This window comes from Podarcis cretensis (genome assembly GCF_951804945.1).
Source record: "Podarcis cretensis genome assembly, chromosome: Z".
In the NCBI taxonomy this organism is placed as follows: domain Eukaryota; kingdom Metazoa; phylum Chordata; class Lepidosauria; order Squamata; family Lacertidae; genus Podarcis; species Podarcis cretensis.
The window spans coordinates 1,113,470-1,141,123 of record NC_137184.1 but is presented as its reverse complement, the minus strand read 5'-3'; the positions used below and the strand labels follow the sequence as shown (position 1 = coordinate 1,141,123).

Genomic DNA, 27,654 nt, shown 5'->3' with positions numbered 1-27,654 from the left:
AAATGCAAAAGCAAATATTTTCAGTTTACATTGGAAACTTTTCTTATATCCTATGGAATGACCTAGTTTAAGCATGTTTACTTTACTTTGTATTTAGCAAACAAAGTTTGTATTTTACTTGTGTGTAGTAAGCAACATCCATCCGTTGTTACTAATGAACTCATAAAATGAGGGAGTGATTCCCCACCCCATCAAAGCACTAGAAGGTTTTCCACTTTGGAGGCATTCAAGGCTACTTCACTGCTTACTAAATCAAAATTTACAGCTTAGAAATACATGCAAACTCGCCCAGCAGGCAAAACTAGATCAATGGAATTAAGTTTCAAATTCTAGTGAAATGAAATCATACAAGGGATAGGCTGGAAAGCTAGCTATTCTGAGGTCAAACCCACCTCGATCATGCTTAGGATGAGAACACCCCTTTTCAGAAGCCCCACTGAAATAGGTCATTCCTGCTCAGAAACCACCAGAGTTCTTGGCTTGCCAAGCAGATTCTCAAAGCAGCCATGTCCAATCCCACTCCCAAACTCAAAGCTTGAGGTTTCCTCCCTGGCCTCGTGCCTACTTTGACACCCATCCAGCCAGAATGCAATACGTTTTACTCTTTTCCTGCAATCCCAGCTCCCCATCAACAGTGCCGTCCTTGAAGCTTTCCTGCTAAATTACTGGATGTGCCCATACCCCACCCCAGAATTCAAGACTTACCTCTGTCAAGTATCTTGGGTGCACCAAGCTCAAGCGACCTCTTTGGAAAACCCAGAGGAGCTTGTAAGTGCTGACAAACGCGCCTTGGTTTATCAGAACGCTGTCACACTGAGAAAACTGCACTCGGTAACCTGTGGCTAATTTGGAGGTGCAGCAACAATGCAGCTTTACAGAACCTCCGTGCTTCGCTAGCAAGGAGGACGAGTTTGACAGGTATCATTGTTAAAGCTTGTTCAACCGGCCTTTCCTCCCAACAGAGAGAAAGGAAACAAAAAACAGAAAGGTATCTGGGCAGAGACTGCTCATTTTAAGCAGATTACAAGAAACACCTTTGTGTTAGACTAAGGCAGCTGAGGAATCCATCCCTCTCTCCCAAAACGCTTCTCCAGAGCAAGAAATCCACACCTCCATACAAAAATGTTTAAAATAGAAGACATTGTGCAGGTAGCTTCTCTCGCTACACAGCTGAAAAATTATAAAGTGCATTGTGTTCCTTCTGCAGTATAATTTTAATTCCTGGCCTCTGTCCAAGGTGCTCTCTGGTAGCATCTGTCACAGTCGGAAACTGTGCATCTGGGTCACAGGAGAGAGAGCGGCTCTGAGAAGCCCTAAGTTTCGGTGTTGGGAACTGATGTTGTAAATTGAACTCTTTTCTGGGTAGGGGAGAGACAGAGAGCAGAATGAAGGTTTGCAGAGCTGACCAGAGGGAAGATACCTTGCTAGCAAGCAAATGGAATGCTTAACCACGGGTGACAACTGAGCATGAAGTCCAAATGCAGCCAGTATATTTACTGGGGTCTTTCCAGCTCCCACAGTACATACTACTTTTTAAATTCCCTTCAGCTCTAAAAACAACATTGCCCTGTGACACAGGTAACCTATATCAGCCCCTGCTTTGGGCACACACAGCCCCAGGGTTCCATCACATTATCACCAATTAAAAATAATCAGATGGCAGGTGAAGGGAAAGGCCCACCTCTGCTGGAGATTCTGGAGAGGTTCTGTCAGTCAGAAGCAGGCAATTACTGGACTAGAGGGACCACTAATCGGGCTGGTGCAAAAGGCAGCTTCCTGTGTTGCTAGGAAGCACTGCTTGTAGAGAAGCAAGTAGAACCAGTTCTTTGGATCCCAGCCTCTGTTTCCATACTCAGGCTTCCAAAACATATGCCAAAAAATATACCCAGAACACCAAAATGTTCAGGAGAAGAGTAACTGCTCCTTGTGAGTGCCTGGACCAGCTAACACTCCCAGAAGGAGCAGCAGCTGCAGAGCTTGTTGGTGTTTTGCAACTTTGACCTGTTGCCGGACCTTAGCCAGACCTTAGCAGAGCATATGCAGAGTTCCAGAAAGCAATCAGTTGCAGGCAGGATGGACGAAGCAGGAACCAGACGCTGCTACCAGAAACTTGTTTACTTAGAGGTGTTTATTATTTACAGCAGACTCTACAAGTTACTATATAAGGTAAAGGTAAAGGGACCCCTGACCGTTAGGTCCAGTCGTGGCCGACTCTGGGGTTGCGGTGCTCATCTCACTTTATTGGCTGAGGGAGCCGGCGTACAGCTTCCGGGTCATGTGGCCAGCATGACTAAGCCGCTTCTGGCAAAACAGAGCAGCGCACGGAAACGCTGTTTACCTTCCCGCCGGAGCGGTACCTATTTATCTACTTGCACTTTGACATGCTTTTGAACTGCTAGGTTGGCAGGAGCAGGGACCGAGCAACGGGAGCTCACCCTATTGCGGGGATTTGAACCGCCGACCTTCTGATTGGCAAGTCCTAGGCTCTGTGGTTTAACCCACAGCGTCACCCGCATCCCTTAAGTTACTATATACAAGAACAGAAAACAGATCTTAACTAGTTCCCTCTTAACAAACTCCAAACGACTCTCAGAACACCACACTGACGAACAAACTATCCAGTCAGTAAGGTCATAAGTCATCATGCCTGTGTGAGACCTCAACCAATGATAAAGCTTTATCCAGGGTCCCATATCTCCAGAGCAAGGATACAGGGGTGAATGCAGGCTGGTGAAGCTCCCAGAATCTTGCCAGAAGCCTCTGGTTGTGGTGGTGGTTGCCTAAAAAAAAATCAGACTTAACCAGCTGGCCGCATTTCCAGAAGAAAGCCTTACAGGTTAAGCACAGCTGTGCTAAAACGCTGCCACCTGCAGTCTCTCTACCTCCCACACATGACACTCTGCCACACTCCCAATATCACCTTGAACCCAAATGCAGCACCATCATCCTTGCCCCCTCCTACAATGTGTGTGGGGCGGGGGGGAATGAGGGCATTTTGTAACCCAAGAGGTGTGGCCAAGATTGCAAAGGAGCTGGATTTCAGCCACCCAGTTGCTATCTTTCTTTCTTGAAGGCACTTCTACAATTCTGTAAAGTATGCACATGTACAGTTCTCCCTGGGGACAAAAGTGGGTACTGGCAGGAAAGACTCTTGCAAGGGCAATAAGAACCACAGCACACCTTAGACAGGCTCGCCTCCCCAGAATACCTCAAGTGCGTGCAAACACAGGGAAATCACTAGAATACGTGACACAAAGACAAGAATATGCAAAAGGGAAAAGGTTGCATTTGTAATTTGTGGGAGAAGACGATTGTCCATCATGCAGTTCACAGAACTCTCCAAACCAGGGGTGGGGAATCTCAGGTCTGGGTGGCAAATATGGCCCTCAAAGCCTCTTTACCTGGCCCTCAGGACTCTTCAAGAACATGTCCCCTTCCCATGCCACTCACTGGCCCTGCTTTCCACCCTTGACCATTATTTCCTGGCAGAAATGCTTTTGAACTAATGCATCTGGCTTGCCTGGATGGAAGAAAGAAAGATGTCTAGAAGTCTCTGGAGTTCAAATACAGTGGTGCCAATGGAATCCATTCCAGAAGTCCATTCGACTTCCAAAACATTAGGAAACCAAGGCGTGGCTTCCAGTTGGCTGCAGGAAGCTCCTGCAGCCATCTGGAAGTTACGTAAGCCGCGTCAGACATTCAGGTACCAAAGAGTGTTTGCAAACCGGAACACTCACTTCTGGGTTTGTGGTGTTCGGGAGCCAAAACGCTCGACTCACAAGGGGTTTGGGATCCAAGGTACGACTGTAAAACCTAATCTACAAAGGTAAAGAGTCACATCCACGGCTGCTCCCCCGCTTTGCCTCTCATCACACCCACTGCTGGCATGCCGGCCCTGGAAGGCTAACGTGGCCCTCGGAGCTGCCCTAAACTTTAGTACATCCAATCTTTCTTGCACACAACTTGAAAACAGCCAGCATGCAGTGTTAGAAACTGGGATAGAAAAGCTAGGAGCCAAATGGCTCCTGGGACCTGGGTTGTGGGCGCCAAAACAGTATGTCTAGTTGCCATTTGCGGGGGTCGGCAACACTTATTTGTTATATTCATAAGCAGAAACTAATTCACATAAGTGGCACGTTGTTAATAGCACATTTTTAACAAAAATTGCTAATACGTTTAATTTGGTGTTTACAATAAAAATATTGGTACCATACTTCAATTTTTGAAATACTCTCCTCTTTATTGCTATACGCCTTACCATACTGTCTATACTTAACATATACTTCAAGGCTTCAAAGCACATACATTTCGGTAATCATTGAGGGTCAACCAGCTGCAAAAAATGGCACTCACTTTTTGAAGTGCTCAAAAATGGAAAATCTTTTGGCGTGAAATGTGCCTGGTGCCCTGATAATTTCGAATTCTGCCTGCAAGGTAATAGAATGCAAGCATAAAAAATGACCATTCAAAAGGGGAGAGTATTTCATTATGTCAAGAAGAACCAGTTGCATCAATATAAGATGGGGGACACCTGGCTTACTAGTACTACATGTGAAAAGGAACTAGGGGTCTTGGTGGACAACAAGCTTAACACGAGTCAACAGTGATCTAATGAATCTAAGGATCTAAGTGATCTAATGAATCTAAGGATCTAATGAAGCAGCAGAAGCAAAATAGCTAATGCAATTTTCTTTCTTTCTTTCTTTCTTTCTTTCTTTCTTTCTTTCTCCCTTTCTCCCTTTCTTCCTTTCTTCCTTTCCTGCCCATATGGCTGACTTTCCCCAGCCACTCTGGGCGGTTCCCAACAGAATATTAAACAGAATAAAACTTCAAATACTAAAAATATTAATATTCAAATATTAATATTCAAAAATATTAATATTCAAATATTAAAAATATGAAAAACTTCCCTAAACAGGGCTGCCTTCAGATGTCTTCTAAAAGTCAGATAGTTGTTTATTTCCTTGACATCTGATGGGAGGGCGTTCCACAGGGCGGGTGCCATCACTGAGAAGGCAATCTGTCTGGTTCCCTGTAACCTCACTTCTCGCAGGGAGGAAACCGCCAGAAGGCCCTCGGAGCTGGACTTGTGTCTGGGCTGAATGATGAGGGTGGAGACACTCCTTCAGGGATACAGGACCGAGGCTGTTTAGGGCTTTAAAGGTCAGCACCAACACCTTGAATTGTGCTCGGAAACGTACTGGGAGCCAATGTAGGTCTTTCAGGACTGGTGTTATGTGCCCCCATGGCAGGGACCCCGTGAGGAGCCTCACTGCAGCATTCTGCACCCGCTGGAGTTTGTGGGACAGTTTCAAGGGCGGCCCCGCGTAGAGCGAATTACAGCAGAAGGGCTTGGGAGAGTCTTGAAGGCCAGGTAGACAGGCCTGGAGGGCTGTATTCAGCCCCCAGGCCTGAGGTTTCCCACCCTTGTGATAAAGGATCTAATGAAGTAGCAGATCCAGGCATGGCCCATCCATGATGCAAAGTGAAGCAGTTTGCCTGGGTGGCAGCTCCCAGTGGGGCAGTGCCATGCCCAACACATGCTGCTTGGGTGCTTGCTTGCGGCTGCCAGATGTGTATCTCCTTCTCCTGCTAGTCCACCAACAACAGACGCCAATGGCTGACCAGCTCATTGGAACCTCTCAGCACAGGGAGGCAAGTATTTAAGCTGAAGGGGTGGTAGGGAGGCGATTTATTCACAGAAGAGCTATAGAGGCGCTCTCTGGGGTTAGAAGACTGAACTGCCTTTTCAGGTTTGTGTAGAGAATAATCCTCAGCTGGTATCTTCCCAGGGGTAGTCAACCTTTTTATACCTACCGCCCACTAATGCATCTTTCTTGATGGTAAAATTTCCTTACCGCCCACCAGTGCTACAGTAACTCAATTATTTAAGCAGAAGTAGAAAAGGAGGTTTGTTTTTTTATAGTACTTAAATTTATCTTTTTTTTCTACTTTATGCATGTTTATAATGTTTTTAACTTTATGAAGTTAAATGTGGAAACAATAAATTGAAATTACTTTTAACTGGCAATTAATGAGATCCTTGAGGCTGATGCTGTGAGACTAAGTATGTGATATCTGGTTCGATTTTCATAAGGGGCAAACGAAGGTCTCTTTTGGTGATATTCAGATGGTTTCTCTGTTTGCTCATAATATGATTAACAGCACTGAAGCCTGATTCTACAAGATACGTGGTAGGGAAAGGTGTCAATAAATTGAATATCATTTTCTACATATTTGGATATAACGCAGGCATTTTTTATTTTGCCAGAGTTTTTGGTATCCACCACTGCTGAAATTACATTTACTCTCTTCGTCATTTTTAAGTTCTTCTTGGCAAGTTATATCAACCTCAGCAATATTTGCTATAAAAGGATTCATCGTCCAGTCATGCACCTTCAAGTTCAAAATACATTCGTACCTCGTTTTGTGGCCAGGATCTGTTCCGGAGCCCCGGCCGCTAGCCGAAAAGGATGCAGGGCAAACTGCTGCGTCTGCACAATGTGCAGAATGGTTTGCGCTGCTGCACATGCACAAAGTGTGATTTAGCGTTTCTGCGCATGTGTGAGCAGCAAACCCAAAAGTAACCTGTTCCGGTACTTCTGGGTTTGCTGTAGACGTTCGCCGGAATGGACGCTAGACGAGGCGGACGTTCGTGGAGGTATTGCTGTATCTTGAAATCATTTTTCCATATCCAATTTATTATTATTGTCCTGGCACAGCTGTCAAAACATTCTATTATCTTTGACGTTAGATTTGATCTTATTTACAGCTCTAATTATTGTACTTAATGATGAATGGAAACTTGTACTTAAATGTTTTCCTACAATATGTTGTCTGTGCACAACATAATGAATACACAAAACGTTTGGCACTTCTTCCTTCAAGTAAGCAAGAAATCCACAATAGCAACCTACCATTGATGGTGCAACAATATTGTTCAAGGGTATATTATTTTGTGCAAAGTATGATTTCACAGCAATAAATATTGATAATCCTTTTGTATCTGTAATCAGAATGACAGTGAATAGTATTTCTTCTTGCAATGTTTTCATCAAGGTACCGGACATATGTCATCAGTAGAGCATTATTATCTTCAATAACAGACTTGTCCAATTGTATGGAAAATGAAGAATTTTGGAGAATACCTATAAGTTTATTTTCAACATTAGCCACTATTTCATCAATGCGTCTCTTTACTGTGCTATCACTAAGGGGCAGTGTTTTTAAAACTTCAGGTATATCCTGATGCATTACTGTTGAGATAAATTCTTAATAGAGGGTATTATCAAAGTTTCTCCAATATTATGGCTTTTACCACTTTTTGCAATTAATTGTGATACACAATTAATTTTGCAATTAATTTTGCAATTAATTGTGATTAATTAATTAATTTTGCAATTAATTGTGATAAACTGCAGTTAATCCATCCTCATTCTTTGCATGTTGTTTTTGAAATGATGCAGCTATTGTTGAACGGTTTTGAAATCTTTCATAGATTTCTTGAAAATATTCAATGGGCTTATCTTTATCTTGTGAATGCTTTGTAGCAAGATGTTCTCGAAATCGACTTGGCTTCATTGCTTCATTAGATAATGTCTTGTGGCACAGTAAACCCATTGGAAGCTGTTTATTTGTAACAGATTTCAACGAAACCCATCTTCAGGTACTCTGGTAAATAGCCAAGAGCATATTTCTTTTTTCCAGACATGGGTTCTAAATTTGTTGCACAATTTAACAACTGCTTTTACTCTTAACACGTTTTGATCTGTGCTCCACACAGTGCTCCCCCCCCCCATTTCCCCTTTTATTACAAACATCAAAAACAACGCTGTATTAGGTGGCAATTTTTATTATGTATCACCATAAAAGAAATCCCCCCTTTTCTACTTTTCCTGTCTTCTTCTTTACCTTCCTTATATTATATCAATATAACAGGGGTCTCTTTTTCCCTTTCGCTTTATTCTCTCCATCTCCTTCCTTTCCTTCTTTCTTTTATTTTATAAGCTAACAAAACTTAACTTGCCAAAACACGAGCCACTCCAAACACCATGATTCTGCCTGTCCCTGCTTTCTCTGCTCCACTATTTCCACCACTTTTTTCTATTTTTCTTCCTTTTTTCAGTTTCCCCCCCTTCCTTTTCCTTTTCATCTTCTTTTTTAAATTCTGTTCTTTTACCTTCCATATGGCAATGTCTAGAAGTAAGGCTGAGCTAGTTAGCCCAGATATTATTATTAGTCAACAACAATTCCCTCCTTCTCCTGCCTATAACTTTTCTTTTTCCTCTTTCTCCTATTTTACAAGTACTCTGTTCCGCTTCTGCCTGTCCTTGAAGAAGAAGAGGAGTTTGGATTTTATATCCTGCCTTTCACTCCCCTTACTTTAAGGCATCGGTTCTCAACCTGTGGGTCCCCAGATGTTGTTGAACTAAAACTCCCATCACCCCTAGCTAGCAAGGCCAGAGCTCAGGGATGATGGGAGTTGTAGTCCAACAACATCTGGAGGCCCACAGGTTGAGAACCACTGCCTTAAGGAGTCTCAAAGCGGCTCACATTCTCCTTTCCCTTCCTCCCCCACAACAAACACTCTGTGAGGTGAGTGGGGCTGAGAGACTTCAGAGAAGTGTGACTGGCCCAAGGTCACCCAGCAGCTGCATGTGGAGGAGCGGGGAAGCGAACCCGGTTCACCAGATTACGAGACTACCGCTCTGAACCACTACACCACACTGTCCTTGCTATCATGCATCAGCTCCCATTCCTCCCCTTGTTGAAAACATCTTATAACAGCACCCCACCAATTGCTCTCCTGCATTTAGATTATTTCCCTTTTTGGCGTATGGCACCACTTGGCAGAGCAAGTTGCTTTCTTGATTACCTTATATCAGGCACAGGCAAACTCGGCCCTCCAGCTGTTTTGGGGCTACAATTCCCATCATCCCTGACCACTGGTCCTGTTAGCTAGGGGTCATGGGAGTTGTAGTCCCAAAACATCTGGAGGGCTGAGTTTGCCTATGCCTGCCTTATACGGTACACCAGGCCATACAAGGTGGACACATTCACAGGCAGGGCCACTGGATACATTTCTACTGCAGCTGCCCTGCCTATGCATGTAATAATAATAATAATAATAATAATAATAATAATAATGAATTTATTTATACCCCACCCTCTCCAGCCAAAACCAGGCTCAGAATGGCTAACATCTAATATATGACATATTACCATAAAATCAAGCAATCAATTAAAATACATTCTAAGATCAAATCAGAATCAAAGTGAAATCTAATCAGCTGGCAACCCACAAATTAGGGATGAGGACCTTAAATGCCCACTAGGCCTAACTGTTTATACGGATCTTATATGAGCCTGAGAGAAAAGCTGGGGGGCCACTTTCATGCAAATTCTTATGGGGGAAAACAGAGTCAGACTGAACCCCGAACAAAGGCCTGGCGAACAGGTCCGTCTTGCAGGCCCTGCGGAAAGATGTCAGATCCTGCAGGACCCTGGTCTCTTGTGGGAGAGCGTTCCACCAAGTCGGGACCACAGCCGAAAAGGCCCTGGCCCTGGTCGAGGCCAGTCTAATCTCCTTGAGGCCCAGGACCTCCAAGATGTTATTATTTGCGGACCGTAAGGTCCTCCGTGGGGCATACCAGGAGAGGCAGTCCTGTAGGTACGAGGGTCCTAGACTGTATACCCACTTAGTGCCTCAGAAACATAAGCAAAACACAAGGGGGGGGGGGGATTCAAACTTGGCTACCACACTTCCTCTTCCTTTGTGTTACACTCACTCTTGTTCGTGCTTTCATGTGCGCTTGCACCAATGCACACTTCATGGTAACTACCAAGTGTGAGAGACATGAATAGAGCGCTCATCTCTCTCAATGGAAGGAAGATTCAGATTGTGCCATAGAACCCCCTACCGCCCACCAGGAATCCTGAAATGCCCACTAGTGGGCCATGCTCTAGCGCATGGGTAGGCAAACTAAGGCCTGGGGGCCGGATCCAGCCCAATCGTCTTCTCAATCCAGTCCATGGACAGTCTGGGAATCAGCGTGTTTTGACATCAGTAGAATTTGTCCTTTTATTTAAAATGCATCTCTGGGTTATTTGTGGGGCATAGGAATTCGTTCACTTTTTTCCTTCAAAATATGGCCTGGCCCCCCACAAGATCTGAGGGACAGTGGACCGGCCCCCTGCTGGAAAAGTTTGCTGCCTATCGCAGTTCTTTCCCTGTATACTTGAAACTGCCTTCCAGAACAACCCCGTGATCAGCCGTCCTCCCACTAATTCTTTCACATCTCACCTCGTCCTGTAAGTCTGGTTACTCTGAGAAAGGACTTCTGTGTAAACGTCCCAGGTCACTTTCCACCCCACACCTTCTTCTGATTTAGTGCCCTACAGCTTAATCTGCAGAAACCCAGACACGGAGCAATTCAGGCTGGAGATGGACCACAACTCTGATCAGGAAGAAGTTTATGGGCGTTGCTCGCTGCCTCCGATTCTTTTGGCTCTCAATTGCCCCAGTTAAACAGGCTCTGGAAACCATGACAGAGACCCATTTACCAGAGGCAAAGAAAATAAACAAACAAATAAACACAGGGTGAACACGCACATCATGCACAGCAAGCCCACTTAAATGTACTTTCGATGTGGGGTGGGGTTGAGAGACAGATTGGTCTGCCTCCAGTCAGATACACTAAAATATTTAACGAAAGGGCATGCAGGAGTAGGTTAAATCAGCAGTCGTGCTAGCAAGGAAAAGGGCTGTCCTTGCACATTACGGCAACTTATGGTTTTTGCGCCGCACCACCACCAACTGTCATAGGGACAGACAGAGAGGATCAGCTGCAGTGGAAGAATCTCTGCCCCATTTTGATTCCGGTGTCAGGTCCTGTTACCAACTGTATTTCCGAGTCCCTGACTTCCCTTGCCTTTGCATCCCACTTTTTTAAAAAATAAATAAATGCATAAAATCATTGAGGCAGCAACTGACAAGCTAGCAGTGCATTTAAGTGAAGGCTCATTAAACTTTAAACCAGCTAAGAGAGACAAGGAAGGGGGGCCGTGGTACCAATGCAGATTTGCAAAATGAAAAGAAGAGGGACGGGGAGAGAAGTGCCAACTTGTTCAAAATACAGTCAATAAGGGACAGCCAAGGAAATAATTCAAGAGGGCAAACAGCTGCTGCCACTACTGCATTCCTTTAGTACGGATAAGCAGGGTTTGGAACCAGCATAAAAGTGAAATGAAATGAAAAATAAAACAAACACTTCCTGGATTGGATTTGGATGTCTGCACTATGTTTTAAAATACGCTTCCTTAATAGAAACCAGAGGTTTTGGATTGTCGTTAGACATTTCAAAATGGTGTGGACAAGATAAATAATGAGGTTCGTATGCACATGCACACACACAGCATTTTTTTTAAAATAAGCCAAGCCTGTTTGCAGGTTTCATATAACTTCTTTCCTGCACTGCTTTCTACTTTTCTCAGGCTCTACAATGATTCACAGTGGTGCCATCAAGGCAGGACACTGTGGCCATCAGGAGCACCTGCCATTGTCTCCCAACACAACAGGACTGGCTCATCACATTTTAAAGCATGTGAAATAATACATTTTACCATTTAACTAGGGCAGATTTGGGGGGGGGGGGGGGAGAGGTTGGACATGATGCCATTAAGTCCAGAGTCTACAATCATGCAACAGCACCACTGGTTATTCATGGACCAGGCATTGCTCAAAATAAGGAAGAATCAGTACTTTCTGTAAGAGACCCTGAGTCCCAATCCGCAAACCAGAGGATACTGTGAGCTGCAGCTAAACAAGTCAGTGAGCCAGTGTGTGGCAGATCACAACAGTGAGGAGCCCAAAAGCTGCATCTACCCAAGGGAGGAGCCCACAAACGGATTTGGCTCCTACACAGTATTATATGCAACTTTTCGCTTGAGTCAGAATAGATGTGGCTCTAGTTTTCGTCCCACTTCAAAGTCTGCAGATTGACTCATTTGCAAGAACTGCCATTTATTTATTCATTCAGCTACATTTATACCAAGCTTTTCCTGAAAACAGCTCAAGGTGGCATGCAGAGTTCTCCCTCTCCCCGTAATTATCCTCACAACAACCCTGTGAAGTAGGTTCAGCTGAGAGGCAGTGACTAGCTTAAGATCACCCTGTGAGCTTCATGGCTGAGTGGGGACTAGAACACCCACCTCCTCAGGTCTCATGCCAGCACTCTAACCACTGCACCACAGTGGCTCATGAGTGGGGAAGGGCTGTAGCTCAGTAGCAGACCTTTTGCTCTGCTTGTGGCGTTTTCAGGTAGGGCTGGGAACAGGGCCCTCTGGACTAGTGATCTGACTGGGTGTAAGGCAGCTTCCCATGTTCCTATCTGGCTCTGCAATAACCTTTGTGCACTAAGACAGCTCTCTTCAGGGAGTACAAAGTGCCTGGTTTGCACCACGATCAAGTCTGTGGTGGACAGAAATTAGACAACAGTTCAGTGGCCACTTCCTAGTGGCAGCCGAGAATTTCAGCAGAGTGCTTCTTCTGTTTGCTATCAGGAGTCCTAACTCCAGATTGCTTAAAGCACACACTTGTGGTGTGAAAGCTTTCGGGAGGTTTTCTTGAGCATGCAATCCTTGCTTTGCAAATTTAAGCATACTTCAGCAGACCCGAGATTCTGGCACGAAAGGAAGTGGACCAGGTAAGACTGCAATCAACCCGTCCTTGGTGCAGACTGATCTGATAGGAGGGGCGGGGCTGGGAGGAGGGAGGAGGGAGGAAGAGAAACAGCAGGTTCTGCTTTGCATACTGGACCAAAGAATCTCTAAGGATGCAATCCAAAAAACGAAACACCAAACCCACTTACTTGGGAACAAGCTCTGCTGGTTATAGTGGGATTACTTGTGAGTATGCGCACACAGGACTGTAATGCCCAGGAAGAATGACACAACTACCACTCTTCCATTTTAACTACAGGCTCCATTCCTCATCCCCACCCCCACCCCTAAGCATGAAATATGTGCTGAGACGGCTTGCATGTCAAAAGGCGCTGATTACGCATCACATTTCAGCAGTGGCTTCTCTTGGGTTTCTGCTCTTGCCTCAGCCTGAGGTGCCTCAGATGCAGCCACACAGATCCGTCACTGAGAAACAAGCACGCAGTCATTTAGTGTCAGAGCAAATGTCCCTTTGGTGTGCCTGCATGGGGGGGGGGGGGAGAGAGAGAAGAAAGCATAGCTGCAATTCTGCGCAATTGCCTGATTAATCACAGTGCAAGCAGCACTGCTTTGCCCCCTTCAGTGTTTGTGGCCATGGAAAGAGGGGGGAGAAGTTGCTGCTGGTGCAAGAGAGGGGAAACCACCACCCACACCTCGCACAAGTCCGTCTTGCAACCTGGGCATCCAGCGCTATTCAGGCCAGAGTCCAGAAGGGTTGTCTTGACTTGAGGGGCAAGCAGTGCTAGCCATGATGTCTGCGCTCTGTCTCCACAGCTGGAGGCAGCGCTACTTCTGAATACAGTGGTGCCCTGCAAGACGAATGCCTCGCAAGACAAAAAACCCGCTAGACGAAAGGGTTTTCCGTTTTTCGAGGCGCTTCGCAAGACGAATTTCCCTATGGGCTTGCTTCGCAAGATGAAAACGTCTTGCGAGTCTTGCGATTTTTTTCGCTCCCCCCTTTTTCTAAGCCACTAAGCCGCTAATAGCCGCTTAGCCGCTAATAGCCACTAAGCCGCTAACAGTGTTGCTTCGCAAGACGAAAAAACCGCAAGACGAAGAGACTCGCGGAACGGATTCTTTTCGTCTTGCGAGGCACCACTGTACAGTGGTACCTCGGGTTGCATACGCTTCAGGTTACATACGCTTCAGGTTACAGACTCCGCTAACCCAGGTTAAGAACTTTGCTTCAGGATGAGAACAGAAATCATGCTCTGGCGGCGCAGTGGCTGCAGGAGGCACCATTAGCTAAAGTGGTGCTTCAGGGTAAGAACAGTTTCAGGTTAAGTATGGATCTCCGGAACGAATTAAGTACTTAACCCGAGGTACCACTGTACCAGGATGGGAGAACACAGGTGGGTTTAGGGGAGCGTGACTGGTTCAGTCGCACTGGGTGCAGAGTCTCAGGGGTGCTGCAGGGGATGCCACAACTATTATTTAGAATGGAGTGCAAGAGGTGGAGGCGCACCAAATTTTGGCATTGCACAGGGCGCCAATGAAACTTGAGACCCCACTAGGGAGAGGGCTCTTGTGCTCAAATCCTGCATGCTGGTTTCCCACAGTGGGCATCTGGTTGGCCACTGTGAGAACAGGATGGTGGAACAGATGGGCCACTGGCCTGATCCAGGATGCACTTCTTACACCCAGTACACACTGAATAGCAAGATGGGGCTCCCCCTGGAGGGGAAAGGGTTGTGGTTCACAGAAAGAGAACATGCCGTGGATACAGAAGTTCCCTAGGTTTAATCCCTGGCTTCTCCAGGTAGGGCTACAAGAGATCCCTGTGTCTGTCAGCCCACACATGTAACACTGAGCTAGATGGTCTGGCACAGTGTAAAGCCATTTCCTACATTCCCTTGTTGCATAAGAGCCCCAGCTGCAGTATTGTCAGAATCACAGAATTGTAGAATTGGAAGGGAACCCAGGAATTTCAACATACAGCCCCCCATTCAATTTGAAACCATACTGGACCATACTTAACTTTGCAAAAGTGCTAGGAGTTTTATTGCTGCACCACTACGTAGGAAGCTAGGCCTTAAGCTTTTGCACCCCTAAATTTAGGGCCAATGCTATGTCCAGAAGGCCATCCTCAGGTCCTCCAACCCAGCTATGTGAGGTGGGTGGCAAGTAAAGAGTTTGGATTTGATATCCCGCCTTTCACTCCCTTTAAGGAGTCTCAAAGCGGCTAACATTCTCCTTTCCCTTCCTCCCCCACAACAAACACTCTGTGAGGTGAGTGGGGCTGAGAGACTTCAAAGAAGTGTGACTGGCCCAAGGTCACCCAGCAGTTGCATGTGGAGGAGCGGAGACGCGAACCCGGTTCCCCAGATTAGGAGACTGCCGCTCTTAACCACTACACCACACTGGCTCTCGGAGGTGTGTTTTCAGGGGTGGTGTCTAACCTGCCCTGTTCTGGCAGTGGCCAACCAGATGCTTGGGGAAACCAGCAAGCAGGTCCCAAGCGCAAGATCATTCTCTCCTTCTGTGGCTTCCAGAAGCAGAGATTCAGAAGCATAACTGCCTCTGAGCATGGAGGCAGGCCAGCGCCATCTTGGCCAGTAGCCACCAGTAGCTGCCTCCTCCATGAATTTGTCCAATCCTCTTTTATTTTTATTTTATTTTTATTTTTCTAATCTTTATTACATTTTAAAAAATTACAAAGAAAGCATATATTAAACATTACATCCAAATATTCAAAACTAAAAAGAAAAAATACAACACAAAAAAGAATAAGAATATAAAATGGAAATAAAAGGGGGGGGGAGAGAAAAGAGAAAGAAAAAAAGGAATCGATCAAGTTCACCAAATTAAGGATACAAACAGTGATTTGATTATTCTATACGCCAAGTTCCCAGAAAGAAATTACATTTGTATTCCTTCTTTTCATTCTTTACAGTCTCTTTCTGTTCTGGAAAACTAGTTTGAATCCCTTCTGTGCTGATTGACTTCCCTCTATCTCTTTGTGGTTTCTATACTTTTCTTAAGTAGCGAGTATTCTGTATTCATTTATTAACATCAATCTATCCCATATAACTGTGAAATTAATCTAGGCACAGCAAAGTATTATTTTTGTAAACGTATTTTATCAGATAGTTTTTGAAGCAATCCCATTCCTTTTTTACCTAATCGCTTGAGTGGTTTCTTATTAGGTCTGTCATTTTGGCTAGTTCAAGGTACTCACACAACTTTAATTGCCACTCATCTTTTGTTGGTGTTAATTCACTTTTCCAATATTTCACTATTAGCACTCTGACCGCTGTTGTCGCATAGAGAAACACTCTTTTATTTTCGTTTGGAATGCTTATTGTTAGAATGCCTAATAGGAAAGCTTCAGGTTTGTTTAAAAATGTGTGTTTTAGCGTTCTTTTTAGTTCCTCATAGATCATGCCCCAATTTTTGTTAATGTAGGGACACGTCTACCACATGTGGAAAAAGGTTCCTTCATTTTGTTTATATCTCTAACACATATTGTTATTCTTTTTATAAACCGTATTTTTTGCTCTATAAGACTCACTTTTTCCCTCCTAAAAAGTAAGGGGAAACGTGTGTGCGTCTTATGGAGCAAATGCAGGCTGCGCAGCTATCCCAGAAGCCAGAACAGCAAGAGGGATTGCTGATTTCACTGCGCAGAGATCCCTCTTGCTGTTCTGGCTTCTGAGATTCAGAATTTTTTTTTTCTTCTTGTTTTCCTCCTCCAAAAACTAGGTGCGTCTTGTGGTCTGGTGCATCTTATAGAGCGAAAAATACAATATTTTTGCTAATATGGATGATGTCAGGTACCATCTGTATATCATTTTCATAAAGTTTTCTTTTATCAGATAGCACGTGGTGAATTTCAAGTCTTTTTTCCATAATTTACCCCATTTTTCCATCTCAATTGGATAACCAAAATCATGTGCCCACTTCCCCATCACCTCCTTCACCTCCTTGTCCTTAAGGTTCCAGTCTAGTAATAGTCTGTATGTTTTAGATAATATCTTTTTATAGTTTAATAATAATTCTTTTTCTTAATAATAATAATAATAATAATAATAATTTTTTATTTATACCCCGCCCTCCCCAGCCAAGGCCGGGCTCAGAGCAGCTTACAAACAATAATAAAAACAAGATGAATGATTACAACTTAAAAACAAAAATAAAATACAACATTAAAATAATGGAACATTAAAATATAAAAATGTAGCCTCATCGCAGGAGGAGAAGGAAAAGAAAAAAAAGAGAGGGAGGGAGGGAATCAAATTGGCTCCAAGCCAAAGGCCAGGCAGAACAACTCTGTCTTACAGGCCCTGTGGAAAGAAATCAGATCCTGCAGGGCCCTGGTCTCACGAGACAGAGCGTTCCACCAGGCCGGGGCCAGTGTTGAAAAGGCCCTGGCTCTGGTTGAAGCCAATCTAACTTCCTTAGGGCCAGAGACCACTAGGGTGTTGCTATTTATGGACCTTGAGGCCCTCCGTGGGGCATACCAGGAGAGGCGGTCCCGTAGGTACGAGGGTCCTAGGCCGTGAAGGGCTTTAAAGGTCAAAAGCAGCACCTTAAATCTGACCCTGTACTCCACCGGGAGCCAGTGCAGCTTGAAAAGCACTGGGTGAATATGCTCCCATGGCAGAGACCCCGTGAGGAGCCTCGCTGCAGCATTCTGCACCCGCTGGAGTTTCTGGGACAGCTTCAAGGGCAGCCCCGTGTAGAGCGAATTACAGTAGTCAAGCCTGGAGATGACCGTCGCATGGATCACTGTGGCCAAGTCAGGGCAGGAAAGGTAAGGGACCAACTGCTTGATGCGGCAAAGGTGGAAAAATGTCGCCTTGGCTGTTGCTGTAACCTGCGCCTCCTTGGAAAGGGAGGCGTCAAGGATTACACCCAAACTCTTAACGGAAGGCAATGGCACTAATTGGGCCCCCGCAAGAGAAGGGAGTTGGTCCCTCATCCCCATGCCATCCCGACCTAGCCATAGGACCTCTGTCTTCGAAGGATTTAGTTTCAATCGGCTCCCACGAAACCATCCAGCCACAGCTTCCAAGCATCTGGTCAGTGTGTTCGGGGTCGAGTCGGTGTGGCCATCCATCAGCAGATAGAGCTAAGTGTCGTCAGCATATTGGTGACAGCCCAGCCCAAAGCTCCGGATAATCTGGGCAAGGGGGCGCATAAAGATGTTAAAAAGCATCGGGGAGAGAATTGCGCCCTGCGGCACTCCACACACCAAGGAGTGGCGCGACGACATTTCCCTCCCTAGTGCCACCCTCTGTCCCCGACCAGAGATAAAAGAGCACAACCAGTTACGGGCTATGCCCTGTTATCCCCACGTCTGCAAGGCGGTGGTCCAGAAGATCATGATCGACCATGTCAAAGGCTGCTGACAAATCTAAAAGGATCAGCAGTCCTGACCCGCCTCGATCCAGTTGTCTACGGAGATCATCTGTTAGGGCAACCAGAGCCGTCTCCGTCCCAAAACCAGGACAGAAACCGGACTGAAATGAATCTAATGCCGATGTTTCCTCCAGAAACCTACCAAGCTGTTCAGCAACCGCTCTCTCAATTACCTTACCCAGGTATGGAAGATTTGAAACTGGGCGGTAATTGGATAGGTCTAAGGGATCTAATGAAGTTTTTTTTAAGAGTGGACAATCCGATATATTTGTGTCAAATTCATTTATCTTTTTATCTGCTTTAAAAAATTCATTTAACTGATAATACTGTAGCCAGTTCAGTCCTGTCTGCTTTAATTTTTCATATTTTTAAATGTTCAATTGGTTATTTTCTTCTTCTAACATTTCCTTATACGTTAGCCAATTATTACCCATATTTTTCTTTTTTACTGATATTGCTTCTACCAGTGACAACCACCAAGGGGTTTTGGGATCCAGTAATTTTTTGTTTGTTTGTTTCATTCCCATACAGTAAATAGAGATTTCCTAATTATATGATTGAGGAATCCTTTATGGATTTTAACTTTATTATATCTCAGATAACTGTGCCAGTGTCCAAACCTCTTTTCAGCCTTTCCAGGCTGGTGGCCGTCACTGCTGCAGAGGACAGCTGGCTATCTTCCTAACACCGCGGGACCTTCCTTTCTAACTAGGGCTTGCTTTATCAGGTTGTAAACCTTATTTTGAAGGAACCCCTGGAAAGCAGGCAGGGACAGGTGAACCAAATAGAGTGAAGGAAAGCAAAGACTCACTGCTGAGCTAAACTGGAAATTAATTTGCAAAACACATAATAGGCAGAAGGCAACAATATTCCAAGCAGTGGCACATTCACTGCTGGATGGAGAGGGGTGGCAAAAGCTCTTGTGCACCTTTCGCCATTGTGCTCAATCTGGTTCCCCTGTGGAAATTTCTTAAGGTATTTTTTTTATAAAGGGTGGGATAAACCACAGTCATAAGACCAGAATACAATGGGATCTGCTAAACGCTGCACTGCAGAGCTAAAAATAGTTACACGCTGCAGGACGCTTGCATATCCAGGAATAATTCCTAAGGGACTAATGCTGAGAAAACAAGCGGGGCGGGGGGCAGGTGGATGGAAGAAAAGCATGGAGACAGCAAAAGTAAGAAATGGGGGCAGGTGAGAGAAGAGGGGAAGGAGGATGAATTTTGCAATGCTTAACGTTTTCCTCCCGTGAGTTAGCAACAAGAGAGAGAGTAGTAAGAAGGAGATACTGCATGTATCTTTGAATAGGAAAAAAACAACACAAAAATTCATCTGCATTTTGTGCATGAGGAAATTAGAAAGTGTGCAGTGTGCGAAAGGGACAAATTGGGGGGGGGGATTCTGTAATACAAGCAGTGACAAAGATCACAGGAAGCAAAGTGTAAGACTAATTGTTGCCAACCTTGACGCCCTCCAGATATTTTGAACTAGAGCTTCCATCAGCCATGCTGGCTTGGGCTGATGGAAGTTGCAGATCAAAACATCTGGCAAGCACAAGGTTAGGGAAGGCTGAATTAGATCATGATTTTATGGCAACGGACAAAGCATTTATCTCTAGACTAGGAGCCTCTTCACACCTTATGCTCCAAAGTACATTCCTAGATGTATTTAAAGATGCAGCTAAAAAAACTTAACAGCACAATCAGAACAGGCATGCCCACCAGGGCCAGGGTTGTCTATACACTGTGGGCAAATACAAGGCTGCCCTGTGCAGAGCATGGAAAATCCTCAAGGAGTTCCTCAGACTCTGGACTGGAGCAAACTGATCTAAGGCAATAGTGTGAAATGTCTTCTAGCTACCCCACGTGCCAAAGGGACAACCCAAAACACGTGACATCAAGTTCCAAGGTATCAACATTCAAGAACAGGGTAGGTGGAAGCTAACGATGACTAACAACATTTTGGGGACATATCCCAGCAACTTGTCACACGTATCCAAGCATGATTTTTTTTTTTTTTAATACAGTGCTAAACCACTGAGCCTCTTGGGCTTGCTGATCGGAAGGTCGGCGGTTCGAATCCCCGCGATGGGGTGAGCTCCTGTTGCTTGGTCCCTGCTCCTGCCAGCCTAGCAGTTTGAAAGCACGTCAGAGTGCAAGTAGATAAATAGGTACCGCTCTGGCAGGAAGGTAAACAGCGTTTCCGTGCGCTGCTCTGGTTCGCCAGAAGCGGCTTAGTCATGCTGGCCACATGACCCAGAAACTGTATACAAGCTCCCTCGGCCAGTAAAGCGAGATGAGCGCCGCAACCCCAGAGTCGTCCGCCACTGCACCTTAACGGTCAGGGGTCCTTTACCCTTAAGAAGAAACAGCACCACCACAAAAACAAAAACAACTATGAAGGTAATGCACCTTTGACTGTCCCTGAAAACTAACAATATGACTTTCAATTGGGTAAAATTTAAGGTTCTGCACATAGGCAGAAATAATCAGATGCACAAATACAGGATGAAGTACACCTGGCTTGACAGCAGTACATGTGAAAAGGATCTAGAGGGGGGGTCTTAGTCAATATGAGTCAACAATATGATGGAGCGCGGCGGGAGGGGATCCATAATGCAGTTCTGAGCTCTGTTGTTGTTGTTGATGTCGTTTAGTTGTGTCCGACTCTTCGTGACCCCCTGGACCAGAGCACACCAGGCACTCCTGTCTTCCACTGCCTCCCACAGTTTGGTCAAGCTCATGTTCGTAGCTTTGAGAACACTGTCCCACCATCTCGTCCTCTGCCGTCCCCTTCTCCTTGCGCCCTCCATCTTTCCCAACATCAGGGTCTTTTCCAGGGAGTCTTCTCTTCTCATGAGGTGGCCAAGTATTGGAGCCTCAGCTCTGAGCTCTAGTGTCCAGATAAAGGGAAGTTATAGTACCACACTTTTCTGCCTTGGTCAGACCCCACCTAGACTCCTGTGTTCAGTTCTGGGCATAACAGTTTAAGAAGGATGTTGACCAGGTAAAGCTTGTGCAGAGAAGGGAGACCAAGATGATAAAGGGCCTGAAAACTGAGCGTTATGAAGAACAGTTGAGGGAATTATGTATATTTAGCCTGGACAAGACAGAGAGGTGACAAGATTTCCATCTTAAAATACCTGAAGGGCTGTCACATGGAAGATGGAGTAAGCTTATTTTCTGCTGCTCCAGAGTGTAGGACCTGAACCAACAGACCCCAATGACAAGAAAGGAGATTGCAGCTTTACATTAGGAAGAACTTTCTAGTAGTAAGAGCTGTTCGACAGCGGGACAGTGGACGATCTCGGAAGTACTTCACTGGAGGCTTGTTTAAACAGAGGTTGGATGGTCACCTGTCAGGAATTCTTTAGCTGCGATTCCTGCATTGCAGGGGTTGGACTAGATGACCCCTGGTGACCCTTCCAACTCTACAATTCTATGATTCTAATCCTAAAAAAGGAAACATATCCCAAGCAGCATTGTTTCCAGAGATAGACAATATTTGAGATATTAGAACTGTTCATGCTCCAGTGCTTCTTAATCAGCACATTAATCCATAGTCACTAACACCATGGGCTTTCAGATGGGTTTCCTAAAAAGACCAAGATTAAAATAGGAGGTTTTTCAACTGTGACCTAGCAAAGGCCAAATGGCATCTCCCATTAGTCTTCTAATGACATTCAGATATATGACCAGCCTTTGTTCAGGGAGTGTGGTGCGAGCTGCTCCAGAGATGGCAATCCAACACTTGTGCCAATTTACAGGTTGCTTTTCGTAAGGCAAGAAGCCACTGCAAGGGGATTGCACCTCATCCGATTTACCGTATTTTTCGCTCTATAGGACGCACTTTTTTCCCCTCCAGAAATGAAGGGGAAATGTGTGTGAGTCCTATGGAGCGAATGCAGGCTTTCGCTGAAGCCTGGAGAGTGAGAGGGGTTGGTACGCACCGACCCCTCTCGCTCTCCAGGCTTCAGGAAGCTATCTGCAAGCCTTTGGAGCGCGGCGGGAGTACAGCCTGAAGCCTGAAGCCTGGGGAGCGCCAACTCCCGCTGCACACCTCGGGCTTCAGGCAGCTATCTGCAAGCTATCTGCAAGCTGGGCTCAGAAGGCTTCTGGATAGCAGCAAGCTCCGGGAGCGAAGGCAGGGTGTGTGCAACCTCGCTGCCGGACCCGTTCTGGGGGCTAGGGTCGGGGGAAGCTCGGGCTTCCGCTGCCCCAGCCCCGCGGCTAAAAACAAAGCCAAGACAGCTAGCGGGATCCATCCCTCTCGCTGCCAAAGCCACGCGCAGCCTCTCCAGGCAGGAGAGGTTGCACGCGGCTAAAGAGAAAGCCAAGACAGCCAGCAGGATTATTCCCCCCCCCCCCCAATCTAGGTGCACCCTATAGTCCGGTGCACCCTATAGAGCGAAAAATACGGTAAGCAGGGAGTGTTTCTTGCAACCGACCTGCGTGTGGAGATGGCTGGCTGTGACATCCCAGAGGCATTTTCATACCTACATGCCCATGTGGGTAGAAGCCAGAGGCTCACTACACACAGGTTTATTTCATAAAAAGAGGCAGGACTACATCGCTCCAACGTGTAGTCACTCCCTTAAGAGAAGGGGTCAAACGCAAATGTGAAGATTTGCACCAGGAACCTCGTTAAGCCACCACAAGGATGACTGCTCATCCCAGATACTGTTAAGTAGTAAAAGGCTGAAGACGACAATGGAGAATGCCTGGCTGTGCTCGACATAGTTCTATTTTGAAGGGATGAGGGCTGGGGATTCACACTTTCAGAAACAAAATGAAAAAAAACAAAACAGCTTACAACAAGCCAAAGCCAATGGCTGGAACCAGTTACTATTCCAACCAAGCGCAATAGAAGCTGCCACTGCAACCAAGCAAGCAAAGGAAAAATATTCCAACACTGATGAGGAATAAATTGAATAAGACATCCTCAGGAATGACAGAAGAGAATGGCTGGGGAAACCATTTCTCCATCTGCCAGTAAGGTGACGGAATGACTCAGAAAAGTCTTGGGGGCTGGTAGAAAAGGGAGGGGAGCGATAATGCCTTGGATCTGCCTTTACAGTCATCGAAACCCTCATTTTGCACCTTACACAGAGGCCTAGAGGTGTATTCTTTGGCATTACTATTTATATCAAGGGCATATGTCCCAAGTTCTCCCTTTATCCTGAAACACCAGAGAAGCTTTCGCCAAACTAATGTTCTCCAGGTTTTCTGGACTACCATTTCCATCACCCCTGGCCACTGGCCATGCTGGTGGGAGTTGCAGCACAACGAACCTGGAGGACACCAGGTTGAGGAAGGCTGTTCCAGTTTGTGGCATCAGAGAGCAAAGGATCCCGCATGCGCACTGGAGAACATTAGAAGCATGGGAAGCTACTTTATTCTGAGTCAAGCCACTGGTCCTAGCTTTGTGCTGACCACACTGAGTGGCCATGACTCTCAAGGGTCCGACAGAAAGTCTTTCCCAGACCTACCAGGGGATGCCAGCGAATGAACCCGGAACCTTCTGTATGCAAAGCAGTTACTCTGCCCAGGCTTGTACCCCCCCCCCCCACAATGCAGCTGCAGCAGGCGATAAGCAGCATTGCATTAAAGCTCATGAGACCAAAAATGGAAGGGTGGTAGAAGGTTAGCAGGACACTCCTCTTAAAGGTAAAGGTAAAGGGACCCCTGACCATTAGGTCCAGTCATGGCCGACTCTGGGGCTGCAGCGCTCATCTTGGTTTACTGGCCAAGGGAGCCAGCATACAGCTTCCGGGTCATGTGGCCAGCAGGACTAAGCCGCTTCTGGAGAACCAGAGCAGCGCACGGAAACGCCGTCTGCCTTCCCGCCAGAGCGGTACCTATTTATCTACTTGCACTTTGTCGTGCTTTCGAACTGCTAGGTTGGCAGGAGCAGGGACCAAGCAACGGGAGCTCACCCCGTCGCAGGGATTCGAACCGCCGACCTTCTGATCGGCAAGCCCTCGGCTCTGTGGTTTAACCCACAGCACCACCCGCGTCCTGACACTCCTCTTAAAAGACACTTATTCCCAGGATCAATAAAGCTTTACTCCAAGCAAAGCTCATTTAAGGGTGTGTGCATGTTTAAGGAATACAGTGGTACCTCGGGTTACATACGCTTCAGATTACAGACTCCACTAACCCAGAAATAGTGCTTCAGGTTAAGAACTTTGCTTCAGGATGAGAACAGAAATCGTGCAGTGGCGGTGTGGCAGCAGCAGGAGGCTCCATTAGCTAAAGTGGTGCTTCAGGTTAAGAACAGTTTCAGGTTAAGTACGGACCTCTGGAACGAATTAAGTACTTAACCCAAGGTACCAGTGTAGTATATTAAAAGGGGAGCATGAGGCATAAAAGCACATGCTTTGCAGCAGGTATGGTGAGGTCCCCTGTGTGATCTGAATGGCTCCAACGTGGAGAGACGACTTTCAAAAGCAGCTCTGCTTCCCAAGAGGAAACAAATCTGTTAGGGGTCAGTGAGGCAGCATACCCAAATGGCACCCACCCACCAGGCTACGTTCACTGCAGGTGCCACTAATGTTGCCCAGGAAACAGAGAGTGGGGATTAAATTCTGTGCCTGCAGAAGCACCCACCAAAATCCTCTCTACTTCACTTGACACCACTAGCCAGAATATGACCTCTGACTTTACCGGGAGCCTTTGGGCTGGACTCCCAAAGGTATTGGGTTCCCCCAGGCTATTTCCACTCAAGGGTTACAAATACACTCTGGAATACAGCTATAACGGAGAAAAATACGCATAATTTGAGATTTTGACAAGGACTAGAACCTCCAGATACGTTTTACGTATACAGTAGAATCATCCTTTTGAACACGAGCCTCATCATAAGCCTGGCAATCTGGAATTACATTTGATAATAAGATAATGCTATTATTATTTACTTGGACTTTGTTATTTAACCCATGCACAACTGGACCCATGCTATATGCTATTTTGTATTTTTGTTCTTAACCTTTTAATTTTAATGTGTTATAACTGTTCTGTCCGTTTCAATATACATTACAAAATGTATATTGCAGCAAATGAAGCCCACATCTTTGCTTTAGAACCCTTTCTCCATGGAAACTTTATACCAGGGACACAGAGGTGGTGTAGAGTGAGAGCAGTACAGTTTTCTGCTGTCAGGGTAAGATAAGAACAGAGACGCCCTTCACATCTAGGCCACCACCTTTCCAAAAACAAGCCCAGATGGGAACATTTCTTGGTATCTCAGGCAGCGACCTACAGCGTCAGTAAACAGCTGGTCAGCCTTGGTTTAGTTTGAAGGTTGATTTCCTCATCGTGTACATCATGTGCAAGCAGTCTTCAGGTTTGTCAAAATCTACTGTTTTTTTGCAGACCTCCACAAACTTTCAACCACAGACAAGTGAGTTAGAATTAAATGTGCAACTGAGCGAATTATTGAGCAGGAGACTTCAGTACCAGGACTGAACTGAGCTCACAAACCTTTCACCAGGGCCAGCCAAGGACATTTTGATGGCTGAGGAAACCACAAAATTTCCCCTCCCATTTGGGAAGAAGGAGTGAGTGAAAGCTTACATCAGGAACAGGGCGGTGAGGGAAATCAAATCAGCCTTAACCAACAAAGGCCATCAGAGTGAGAAAAGGGCCTGCTCTGAATCACACCAGGTGGACAAAGACCCCAGGAGACCCCAGAGGGCAGCCCTTGCCATTTCCTCCCTAGAGGTGGGAGGAGACCAGCAGTGTCTCCTACACTGGTACCTCTGGTTGCGAACGGGATCCATTCCGGAGCCCCGTTCACAGCCTGAAAGGAACGCAACCTGCGTCTGCGCATGCACGGATCGCAATTCGCCGCTTCTGCGCATGAGCGGGACATAATTTTGCACGTCTGTGCATGCGGCGCAACCCGAAAATAACCCTTTCCGGTACTTCGGGGTTGCCACAGGACGCAACCTGAAAAGACGTAACCTGAACCAAACATAACAAGAGGTATGACTGTATTTGCCAACAGGTTGCTGTTGAGGCAGCATTTGGGGAGGGGTCTAGCCAAAGAAGAAGCAGATCCAGCCTCCAAGGAGCATGCACAGCTGTTGCTGCCACTGTGGCAGAGGCCAGGTCTGCTACCCATCTGCATCCTGCTGCTTGAGGTCCTGCCTTCCATACACAAGCCTACTCCTAGTTAGTGCTCTGCATTTCAGCAGACTACTTTACGTGGAACAAGTGGGGCTTTTGTTGCTATGGTTCAACAACTGGGAGCAAGAAGCCCTTGCAGAGCTGCTACAAACCACCCAAAGATCTGCTAGTAGATTCAAGTCTGACTTCTGCCCATCCTGGTTGGATGTTCAGCTAGAGGATCAAGCAATCCCAAATGCTATTTAAACTACTTGAAATTGTTTATATGCTGTCTTTGGGGGGCATGCCCCACCCAAGAAAGCATACAAGATTATAAGATGACAAACAACCATAGCAATTAGTTACAATAACATTAACAGCTATGAAAAAGACCATTGAAAATAAATAACAGGGCTTAATAAAGCTACCTATTGTGCATTCTGCAATATAGACCAAAAAAAGTGGGTTTTATACATCAAGGCCATGCACATCTCTGTGGGAAAGGAATTCCACAATCTGGGGGCCACCAGAGAAAAGGCCCCCAACTTCTGTGCATGTCAACTAAATCACAGGCAGGCCTCTGGGGCAGATCTCAATGCCCGGACAGGATCGTATTACACTTCAAATAAGTCGGCCCCAAACATTTAGGGCAAGGGTAGCTAACATGTTTCGGGTTAAGGTCAACCCTCCAAGAACAGAATACGAAAGTGTTAAAAAGTGGGCCATAGCCAATTTTAACTTTTTGAAAAATGGGCAATTTCATTGGCGTATTGGGGCACAAAAAACTCAGCAGAGTTCGCTGGTTGCACTACAAGTTAACCACCCCCTGGTCTTGCACTTTACAAAGTTAAAACCAGCACTTTGGGCCTTGAAAATGAAGTTGTAACCTGTGCAACTGGTACAGAATTGGTGTCCCACACTCTGACCCCCTTACCCCTGCAAGCCACCAAGCAGCAACAATTTGCACCAGCTAGAGTTTCTGGGTGGTCTTCAAAGGCAGGCAGACATAGAGCACATTACAGTAGCCTAACCTGGACATGACTAGTGAATGGATTACTGAGACAAGGTCCGATTTCTCCAGCTAGGTTCATAGCTGGCATCCCAGCCTCATGCGGTAAAAGGTACTCCTAGCCACTTGTGCTTCCACAGACAGCAGTGAGTGCAGGTGGCAACACCACCCACCTAATCCCAGCAAAGCTATGAACCTGGTCCTTGCTCCTGTTACCATGCACAGCACTAAGAGGCGTGATAAGGAGGTGATTTCCCCGCCTCCAGCTTTAATTTTTTTCTAATTGTTATTTTTCATCCCTCCCCCAATCTGCTGAGCAGCACTTGAAACCAAAATATTGTTTTGCGACAGATGGGAAGCCTCAGAAACAGAAGAACAGGACTTATAATAATCTGCAGTTTCATTTCCATAAAGTCTCTCAAGAAACCTTGGTGCCTTTTGCTCATGGAGTGA

At 45.9% G+C, this 27,654-nt stretch overlaps 1 protein-coding gene across 8 annotated transcripts in view; it reads right to left on the bottom strand.

Moving 5' to 3' along the window:
- STRBP (spermatid perinuclear RNA binding protein) overlaps positions 1-27,654 on the bottom strand; it is a 120,145-nt gene that overhangs the window by 67,450 nt on the left and 25,041 nt on the right. The window contains exon 1 of one of the 8 annotated variants that reach the window (XM_079962070.1): positions 9,789-9,809. The exons of 6 other annotated variants lie outside the window; for them this stretch is intronic. The gene's annotated coding sequence lies outside the window, so the exon portion shown is untranslated. Of the gene's footprint in view, positions 1-705; positions 847-9,788; positions 9,810-27,654 lie in introns of those variants that run through there. One more of the 8 variants, XM_079962069.1, reaches the window with a different exon arrangement.